Source organism: Cyprinus carpio, chromosome B9 (genome assembly GCF_018340385.1).
Source record: "Cyprinus carpio isolate SPL01 chromosome B9, ASM1834038v1, whole genome shotgun sequence".
NCBI classification, from domain to species: domain Eukaryota; kingdom Metazoa; phylum Chordata; class Actinopteri; order Cypriniformes; family Cyprinidae; genus Cyprinus; species Cyprinus carpio.
In genome coordinates this window covers 10015394-10026713 of record NC_056605.1, presented here as the reverse complement: position 1 = coordinate 10026713, position 11320 = coordinate 10015394, and the positions used below count along the sequence as shown (strand labels likewise).

At 37.7% G+C, this 11320-nt stretch overlaps 1 pseudogene; it reads left to right on the top strand.

The window, feature by feature from the left end:
* The window catches only part of LOC122138458, a 119589-nt pseudogene that overhangs the window by 66734 nt on the left and 41535 nt on the right, over positions 1 to 11320 (top strand).

Here is an 11320-nt window from a genome sequence, read left to right as displayed (position 1 = left end):
TAAGTTATTGACAATAAGGCAATAACTTTTTGGTTGACAAAATTAATCATAGAAGTTTGCAGTATTGCAGCTTAACCCTCTGGAGTCGATTAACGCGTATACGCGTTTTGGGGTATTTTCTCCTGATAACTTGTTTAAAATGTTCAGCTGTTTAGCTACAACAGACCTGCCTAGAGAAGCTTCTACAGAGTCCTTCTACTGAGGAGCTTTGATTACTTCGATTCAGTTGTGTCCTCAGGAACAGGTCTGGACCCTCCTGCGCTAAGAAAGCAACATTTTTGGATAGAACAGTACGTAACTTCTTTTTTTTTCAGTGCTTCGTTCTGATTGCATTATTGCTCAGCACCTGGAAAGGCAGTCTTGGTATGAACATACCTTTAAACCAGTATTTATGTTAATAGCCAATAAATGCCAAGCTAAATCGGCACATTTTGTGCAGAATATTTCTTTGGGTCTGTGCCTATGAACCTGAGCGAGGACCTTTTATGTGTGGTTATGTTCTTTCTGTACTGACAGATCTGTGTCATCTGGTTTTAGCTTCTGTTTGAGAGAATGGCAAGGTAGGAGTGTGTCTGTGTCTCAGCCATGTGTGCCATTTCTGGATGTCTTCCTTAACAATTGTTGGACAAAGGTGTAAATCAGGTTGGTGCTAGAAGAGATAAGTGCTTACCCACAAGTCGCCAGGAGATCTCCTGGTGATGGTGTATGCGACAGATTAGGGAAGTTGACACAAGACACCGAGATAAATTTTATTTGTCCTATTTGAAAGAGATTTTGATCATGACGCTCAAGGTCACAAGAATGAAAAATTAGGGGCAGCGGCTGTAATTAGGGGCTTAGTTTGGGTATTTGTGTCTTTACACTTGATGCCTGATGACATTATAGAACATTAAGTATCAGGATAAGATTGTGATGAAAATCTGTAAATCTACAAAATACTCTTGACTCTTGAAGGTGTCTAGCCATCAGTTTCAGGAACTAATGCCTCTATTCTGTTTTAGGTTTTTTGTATTTTTATTTTTCATTTCCTTCAGGGGTGTCAAAATATAATGGAATTGACTATAAGTTATTGACAATAAGGCAATAACTTTTTGGTTGACTCAAAAATTAATCATAAGAAATTTTGCAGTATTGCGGCAATGCTAGATTTTTCGCGATTAAAAATAAACCAAAATACGTAGAGGCACCATTTAGCGCTACTGCTGCTGAGGTAAAATCATACAGATCAGATATATTGGCGGGGAATTGGCTCTCGATGCACCCATGAAAAGTTCACTTGCCATTTTTGATTGTGGTCTCTAAAAACTCCCATGGTATTGCAAAATTTTCTCAGTTGCATGTAGCAGCAGCATGATGATGGAGAGCGTTCACACACAGAGAATGTGCTTCCCATTCCCTATGCTCTGCATTTTCAATGTTTTTTCTATGTAAACACTTTGGAATGGATGTGTGTATGATGACTATTGCACTAGCACTTCACATCTTTAGCATCATTGCTTGCTTTATGCGGCGTTTTTAAACCAATGTGTCCAAAAAAAAAAAAAAAAAAAAAAAACTTTCCATACAGTGCTGCTTTAATAGTGGTTTCCAAAACGCTGGACTAATCAGCGGAGACCATGAATAGCCAGGACAGAGTGTTGCAAGCTTTTGTTTTACCGTAGCAAGTTTTAGGTTGCAGCTTTGCTTTGCTTTGATGTCAACTTTATGGCGAGGAGATGGCACTCAAAGAGTCCAGTGCAAATCATCTTTTCTTTCCTTTTTTATTTTTCTCCCCCGCTGTCAAAAAATAGTAACTATTTATTCTGCTTTTTGGCTATTTTCTATTTATTTTCTGCTATTACATCACATCTCAAAAAGACATATCTCTGGAGCCTCACATTTCTGAACACTTTGGTAATCTCATGATTTTGGATTTACAAAAAAAACATTATCTTGAACAGCCCGCCGACACTAATGTGCTGCATTCATATACTTTTACGCTAGTAAATGTTTACCAAACTCTCCTCTTCCTACCTTATGTGATTTATAAAGATAATGTTGTATCATCTGCTGGTAAGTGTTGTCTTTGCATTGGAGAGGTGGGGCAGCAATGCTTCTTTCAGGAATGGCTCAAACTCTAGAGTCCATTTGAGATCCTTTCTCCATGGGATGGAATTTTTTTTTTTTTTTTTTTTTTGCTCAATTAACCTGAATTCTCCCTTTTTTTCTCTAAGCGCTTCATCTCAGCTCTGATCTTTTTCTCGCAGTGTGTTTCTGAATTGTAATAATTAGCGGGCAATCTTCCCTATGACATCCTGTAGTGCTTGTGAAACCTCATGCTGAGAAGTTGTTGTGGGGTGCACCCAGCTTTTCCTAATATGCTTGTTTTCTTTCCTCTCCATTGCTTCCACCGTTGCCGTCTGTACTTCATCCAGTGTGTGTTGCCACCATTAAACTTGGAAAATACCTATGTTGATACAACCGTGCCATATACTTCCCTCCGATGGAACTAGCTTTTGATCGGCAGTTTCAAAACAGCTCCATAATATACTGTATGACCTAAGTCCTTCTGAGAAACCAAGATGGGGAATGGTATGAAGTTGATTTTTTTTTTTTTTTAGGGAAAAAACCATCACCCTTTCTTCTCCATCAGGGGTATGCATTTTGACCACAAGGAAATGTTTCTATGGAAACAACGTAATTAAGCACTCGGTATGCAGTAGTCAACATTTGAAGTGGATCAAAAAAGTTAATCCAAGTTGTCCTAAGGCAAGAATGCATTTTGGTTTAGGACAGCGGCTTTGATCAACGATCCACTTCGAATGATGACTACTATTATATATAATGATTCCACTGTGGTTTCTGCTTTGGCTTTTTTAGAATCCTTTCCATTAGGGGTTCCTTGTTTTTAACTTTCATCTCGGGCAGTTATGGTGATAAATGATTTAAAGGTGTCCAGTAACTGGGCTGTTAGGATAATTCCTGGAATAAACGCTCACTGAAGCGTGTGGAACGGTGAGTGAAGGTGTGAGGGGTAAGTTGAATGAGCTTATTGCGCCCATGTTCGTTAAGAGATGATGAACATACCCTGCAGCCTTTGTGTGCACTGATTAAAGGCTGACTGTCATTATAGTATTGTGCTGAAAAATATGTGGAATACTGGAACCATACCTCATAGAAGTGTAGCGCTTATGTTGCCTGAGAAAACACATGCTTGCTTCCTGAAAATTCATATGAAGCCCTATAAACATTGCACATAATCCACTACCTTGCGAGAAAATTATTGTTATATATTTACAAGCATGTAATAATATATACTGTACATTTTAAACTGTTTGCTCTTTTTTTTTTTTTTTTTAATGGAGATCACATTAAAACCTGGAACCTCTTTTTTCTGTGCTTTCAGCAGTAATATTTATCCTGCGCTTCAGATTTTTTAATTTGTATAGGTGTTAATGTTTTACCCTTTTCCCAGATCAGATATTAAAGGGATAGTCCATCACAAAGATGTTCAATAGAAAAAAAAAAGGAAAAAAAAAAAGAAAGAAATATACACAAGTTCTAAAGCAACTTAATGGTCCCGGTTAATGATGATAGCAGTTTAATTTTGGGTGAAGCATCACTTTAAATTATGAAGGAAAAAAGCAAACACCACTAAAACTCTAAGTATGCATAATAAAATGTCCTTAAAAATGTCCACGCTGGCTAATGGTAACGCAATATCTGTGTTCACACAGAATTGAACCCAAAACTGTGGTTTTACTAACCTTGATGAGAGGCATAAACTTAATGCCAGTATGTACAGTGTGTATGGCAATATTGTATGTGGTACGGTGCCGTGAAAAAGTTTTTGCCCCTGCCTTTTTTCATTTGCATATTTGTCACTGGTAAAAAATTCAGATCATCAACCAAATTGTAATATACACAAGATAATGCATAGTAAATACAAATGCAGTTTTAAATGATGATTTCATTTATTAAGGGAAAAAAAAAACTGTCCAAAACCGCCTGGGCCCTACGTGAACATTAATGCCCCCTCCCTGTTAATCATGAAAGAACTGTGATTAACCCACATTGGTTAGAAATCTGATTTAAATTTCAATACGCCACACCAGGTCTGAGTAACTGCCAGAGCTGCTTGAATATTAGAAGAAATACACTTGAATAGACCCTGTCTGACAAGTGAAAGCATGACTTAAAGAGCCACACACATGCCACGATCTAAAGAAATTAAGAACAATGCGAAACCAAAATAGTGGACATGTATCAGTCTGGAAAGGGTTATAAAGCTATAGCTAAGACCGTTGGGACTCCCCTCACCCCCCCCCCCCAGTGACACTGGTCAGAGCCAAGTATCCACCAATGGAGAAAAACTTGGAAACAAAGTGTGAAACCTTCCCAGGAATGGATGGCTGACCAAAATTACTCCAAGATCGCAAATGACGCACTCAAGGATCGCCATAAAAAAACCCCGAACAACATCTAACGAACCAAGCAGGCCATTCTTTCCCCTGAATAAGAGGTCAGTGTTCATGATTGAACTAGAAGCTAAGAGACTGTGGTAAAAAAAAATGGCGTCCCGGGAAAAGTTCCAAGGCAAAAGCCCATTCGCTGACCAAGAAGAACATAAAGGCTCTCGTCTCACAATTGCCCAAAATATCTTGATTATCCCAAAGACTTTTGGGCAAATATTCTGTGGACTGATTAGACAAAGGTTTTAACTTCTTTTTGAAGGTAAGGCTCCTGTTTACATCTGGCGTAAACCAAAAACATCAACAGGATTTTATGTGAACAGCGCACATCATAGCAACGGTCAAACATGGTGGTGGTAGTGTGATGGTTCGCTGTTGCTGTGCAGGTTCAGGACCTGGGATGACTTGCCATAATTGATGGAAACATGAATTCTGCAGTCTATCAGAAAATCCTGAAGGAGAATACGCGTCGTCAGTTTGTTTTTTTTTTCGACTCTCAAGCTCGCTGCGCATTCTGGCTTATGTAGCAGGACAATGATCCCAAACACACCAGCAAGTCCACCTCTGAATGGCTCATGAAGAACAAAATTAAGGTTTTGGAGTGACCAAGTCAAAGTCCGGACTTAAATCCGGATGAGATCCTGTGGAAATGACCTCTAAACAGTCCTTTATACTCGAAAACCCTCCAAGCGCTGAATTGAAACAATTTTCAGCCAAAGAAGAGTGGGACAAAATTCTCTAAAGCGAGGTGCGAAAGAACACTGCCGTAATCACAAACGCATGATTGACAGTTGTTGCTGCAAAGGTAGCACAAACCCTTATTAGATTTAGGCTTGCAATTAATTTTTCATGGAAGACGGCCGGTCTGGGCTGCTTTTTACCTTAATAAATTAAATCATTATTCCAAAACTGCATTTTGTATTAACTCGGGTTATCTCTCTGTAATATTAAAATTTGTTTGATGATCTGAATCTTTTAAGTGTGACAAATATGCAAAATTAAAAAAATTTTTTTTAAATAAATTAACAACCGGAGGAGGCTAGAAACTTAAACCACACTATGTCTGTCTGTGTTTGTGTAGAATTTTTGTATTATTTATTTGTTATTTAAATTTTATTTATTTATTTTTATGTAAGCAATAAGGTACGAGAACGCAGAGGGGGCTGTGCTGTATTGTGAGATAAAATCACAGCATATATGATATTTTTCTCACACACAAGTTACATCCCCGCTTATCTCTCAGCAATCGAAAAAAACGTCCGATTTCCATTTATTTTTAGTTTAAAACAGACCGATTTTCAGCACAGCTGACGAGTTTGCATGGGTCATTACAGTGTAAACTTGATGGACATATAGACATACAGAATCATTACCTGGAACAGAAGACTAATAAATACAGTAATATTCCCCTTCTTTCTTCGGCAACTGTGGGCTTCACACAGACGCCAAGACACATCAACACAACTCTGTATGAGAAGGTTTAGTATTCAGGAGGGATGGGCGCGGATTTAAAATTAAACTTAAAGATGCAATATACTGTCAAGCAAGGAGTCACTCATACCTCATTAAAATAAATAACAAACAGTTAACAGTTTTGGATTAATTATATTGTTTACTGTTTATAAGTTATTACAGGGTGTTACGCTTCATTGACAATGCGAGAACCATTGAGTGAAGCAGTCGTAGCCGCAGTTGACATCGCTAAATTAAAACAGCTGCTCCGGACCAATCAGACTCGAGGAATAGAACTAACCATTTTATAATTTTTTTTAACATTTTGTATTATTATTCATTAATAGCTTGATAGTATATCTTGAATAACCCTTACCCTATATGGCCAAATCCACCATTTATGAGTTTAATGAGAGCGCTTTGTTCTTGGCCCAAAGGTCAACAAATGTGTACTAATGTGAAACTGAATGCCCCAGTGATTGATCAGCAGCGGCCAGTGAAAGTGTATTATGTTAATAAGTAGAGTGTCCACTGTGCTGTGGCTTAACAGTTTCTTTGGTGTTTGTGTGTATGTAGCTGTGCGTGAACATTGTGAAATGAGCGGATCAGGCAGTTCACCGCAGAAGTTGCCTCTTCCATCAGTACAAAGCAGGAAATGGGGTGTCTGCCGGAGGGGGTTGCCTTGGAGACGATACGCTCCCTCGGCAAAACAGACAGCAGTGCGTGAGACTTCGGCTTCCAGGTATGCCGTCGGGAGCGGCACTTCCGAGAGCCGTGGCGGGAGGGAGGGAAAGGGGACAGAAGCGGGAAAGCTTTTTTCCACACCCTGGGAGGCTGTTGACCCCTGTACAAGAGCCTCCCCTCTGTTGCAGCTTTAATTGCAGTCTCTTCATTTACTGACTAAATAACGGATGTCCTCGCTGACTGTTTTATAAAGGCTAACACACATCCAGGCGTGTTGAATTCCTTAGGTTGTCGCATATAGGATGTGATAAAAGCCCATCTTTTAGACTATGACTCTATTAGCTGTTCATTCAGAATGTGACCATTTATGAGTCACTTAAATGACTTTGGTCAAGACCAAGTGACAAAGCATTTTGTTTTTCTTCTTGCCACACACATTTGTGCTCAAATTTACTGCATATATTATTCTGTGTACATTTGAATAGATTTTATGACAGTCTGTTTTAGGCTTTCACACGTCCTTTTAAACAGCCCCACCAAGTCTGCTGCATTTTTTGTTTGTTTGCAATATTGTATGTTTTGTTTTAATGCATTTTTAGTGAATTTTAATGTTTTGGAGTGTGAGAATTGTATTAAAGATAGAATTATAGAAATAAAACAGAATTGTAATCATTCTAACAATAGAAATATTGAATTTGCTTGCATAATAAAATACAAAATACTACACAAAATGCTATAATAGTGAAGCATATTTATTATGTTCTTGCCACACGGATTGTGGTCAACTATGAATCAAATATTTAATTTCTTTGATACAACATTTAACGGGGATAGTTCACTAAAATGCAAAATTATAAGATTAATCACACACCCTACATGTAGTTATAAAACCTGTAAGACCTGTGAGTTATTCTTCAGAACTAAAAATTAAGGTATTTTTGATGAGCTTTCTGATCCTTCATAGACAGCAATATGAAAGAGAAGAAATAGTTGAATAAAGTTATTTTTGTTTTCTTTGCCCACCAAAAGTATTCTCGTAGCTTCAACATAAAAATCACAGCTGAACCGCTTGATGTCGAATGTGGACTACTTTAACGATGTTCTTACTACGCTTCTTCGGGGCTTGAACATGGTCAGTTGCGTTACTGCCTATACAGAGTCAGAAAGCTATCGGAATTTCATCAAAATATTCTCAATTTGTGTTCTGAAGATGAACTAAGGTTTTAAGGGTATTTGGAACAACATGAGGGTGATTTGGATGATGATTGACTGATTTTTGTTGAGAATTGTTGTCCAACGGTTTCCTACATAGCTGTGTTAGTTTCTAGTCTTCTCACAGAATAGCATAATTTAAATAATAATTTTGTTTTAAGAAGCTGTGTAATATGCTATAAAATAGCTGGTTGGTTTTCATGAATAAAAACAAACCACTTCTGACTAAAACGAGGGCCTAGGTTGCCCAGTTTATTTTGTGGAATTGACCATCTTACTGTACATTATCCCTTCCTTATTTTGCAGCTAAAGCCTTCAGTGTAACTATCTCTGTTGTGTTACAGACAGCCCTCAGGGTGTGCTGTGTATCATTGATGAGGAGAGTCAGTCCCTCAGGCCATGTGAAGTCAACCTTTTATAAGCGACTGCAGATACAGCTGGATTCCTCCGGTTTGGACGCTGTCTCCCTCACGACCAAGGATGGCAACGGGAACCCCCCACCCAAAGACCAGGGGCCATCGTTTACCGTCACTCACTACGCTTGGCAAGGTGGGTTACTGGAAACTGCGAGGCTCCCACATGCACACATGCTGAGTTCACAGGCCATGTGCTCAGCCGGAGGCTCAACACCAAAACACAAACCCATAGTCACACTTACTCAGAAGCCCTCTGCGAGTAAACGCACTGTCATGTGAGAGTGAGGGCTATTATTAGTGCTGGAACTCCCAATTTGTTTGGTGTTTGGGTGTGTGGTCCTATTGCAGGTGACCTATATGACCTGACTGGCTCACTGGACAAGAACAAGGATGTTCTTTCCCAAAACCTTCTTGTTTGTTGGTGAAAAGTAAGGATTGGGAGGTTTTTGTGTTCTAAGCCCATCCCTCTCTAATGGTCAAAAAACTCACCCATGGTAAACAGTTGCTCTACTCTATACTCCACATCCAAAATAGCTTAGTTACTATATATGGTTACTGTAATAAAAGAAAAGGAAATACAGGAAGATCACTTATTCATTCATTACCATACACAAGTGTGGGGTTTGCAAGATGTTTAAACAAATAATAATCAATAAATGAATGAATGAATGAATGAATATATTATGAAACCTTTATTACAATTCTAAAATAAAATAAAATGTTTCTTATTTTAATTAGAGTTGTCAAACGATTGATCATACTATCAAGATTCAAAATAAAGTTCTTGTTTACATAATATATGTGTGTACTGTGTATATAAATTATGTACATTATATATATATATATATATATATATATATATATATATATATATATATATATATATAAATATATATAAATATACACACATGCATATATTTAAGAAAAATATGTAAATATATATATTAAATATATTTATAAAATGAAATTATATGAATATAAATATATACATGTAAATCTTTTCAAAATATATACTGCATGTGTGTGTATTTATATAAACAAATATACACAGTACACACACATATATTATGTAAACAAAAACTTTTATTTTTGATGCGATTAATCATGATTAATCGTTTAACAGCACTAATTTTAATATATTTTAAAGTATATTTTATTTCTGCAATGTCATTAGTCCAGTCTTCAGTGTCACTTGATCCTTCAGAAATAATTCCAATACCGTGATATGTTTTATTTCAAGATTCTTTGATGAATAGAAATTTCAAAATAACATTTATTTGGAAAAAAAAATATTAAAAATATATATGAAAATACCACGCTTTTAAACAGTAGTGTACATTAATTTTCAGTTAGTAACATTAACTGTAGCATAGATGCATTTCTGACTCCAAAATGCTGCCTAAAGTCTGCCTTTTAAATTCTTGCTTATCATGTATTCTTTTCGATAAATGCATTCCCACAATGCATTGCCTTGAGTGAAAAATATCCACCCAAGATGTTGAAGAATTTGAGAAATGTTGAGTAACAGAACATGTTGTAACACTACACCTTAAAGTACTGTTATACATAATTTAGTGTAATTACAAATGGATTGTTATCCAATATTTTGTTTGTGCACCACTTTTTAACATATAAGTTAGTAGCTTCACAACATTCTAACTCTATACTCTATACAGTGAGTCAAATCTTTTGTGCACTTCATACAAAAAGCACTGTATGTAGGACAAAATGTATAGTGTTCAAAATAATTAACTTACGTGGTTCGTTAGTAGTGTCGCTACTGAAAAAGCTACTCCCCAGTGTTGTGGACATGTGAACTCTGATCTCAGCATTTGTACCTGCTGCAGTGCATTTCATGTACGTTTTTAGCAGGTCAGAGGTCAACATGAGGCAGGAGTGTGTGCACACGGAGAGATTTGAATGGGTGCTGTTATGTTGTTTGTTAGGGTGTCCGTGGGGGATGGTGTAAATGAGGGGAGACAATTAGCTCTGGCGCCTGGCGTAATTAAGCTCCGAACGTGTGTAGCCTTGTGTTTATTTTCTGTCTCCATCTTTCCCCCCCCCCCTGAGCAGCAAGTGAGAACGTGCTCATCCATCAAATGTTCCAGTGTAAGCTGACTCCAGACGGGCTCATTGGTTCCCCACCACTATGACTGAAGTCTGCGTGGGCCCAAAGGCAATTTTGCTTAACAAGAGTACCACGCTAAATCCTGCCAGAGACGCCAAGCAGTCATGTGGAACTGAAAACAAGGACCAAACACACCTGTGGAACCTTCACAGCCTGTCGCATCACTTCTATTTTTAACATCTTTTATTGTGTGTGTGTGTGTGTGCACGTTTAATCTTCCAAAAACAACTATCATTCAATATGAAAAAATGTAATATGATTATAAGTTTGATTATAAAAGACATTCAGCGATGCTTGGAATATTCAACAGTAGAAATAAACAATACTTTTTAATGCTTTGTTTGGTCACGCACATGGGCTTCCCTCAGTCTGCCTTGACAGATGTTTCAGCGCTGGCATTAAGTCTGAACTCAGTGGGACTTCACTGTCCTCCATTATTACATACAGTGACGATCATACACCACATGACTCTGCCACAAACATGACCAGACCAGCCAGAACAAACTTTTCACAAGCTGTAGTATTTTTAGCTTATCGAGCCTGCACTGGGAAGTGACCTAAATTAGACACTGTTACCCTAAATAGATTCTGTCCATTGATCAGCTTTCCACAGCCAGATATCCCATTCAGAGAAAACACAGAGCTTTAACCGACTGCATCACACCAGGCACATACACACATGCTTCACTTGGGGTGTTTGCTCTTCACACAGCACTATCTCTGCAGCATTTCTCAGTCACCCTCCTCCCTTTTCTCTCATAGACTCAGTTTGTATTTCAGTGATGTGCAGTTTCTCTGGTTCTGAGATGACTTATTGGGTGAATCTCACAAAAACGTGTCAACTGAGGGTCCAGAATTCATCTAAATGCTTTGTAAAACATTTAAAGTTAAATTAAAATCTAAGTGTGTATTTATATTTGTGTGTGTGTGTGTGTGTGTGTGTGTGTGTGTGTGTGTGTGTGTGTGTGTGTCTGACT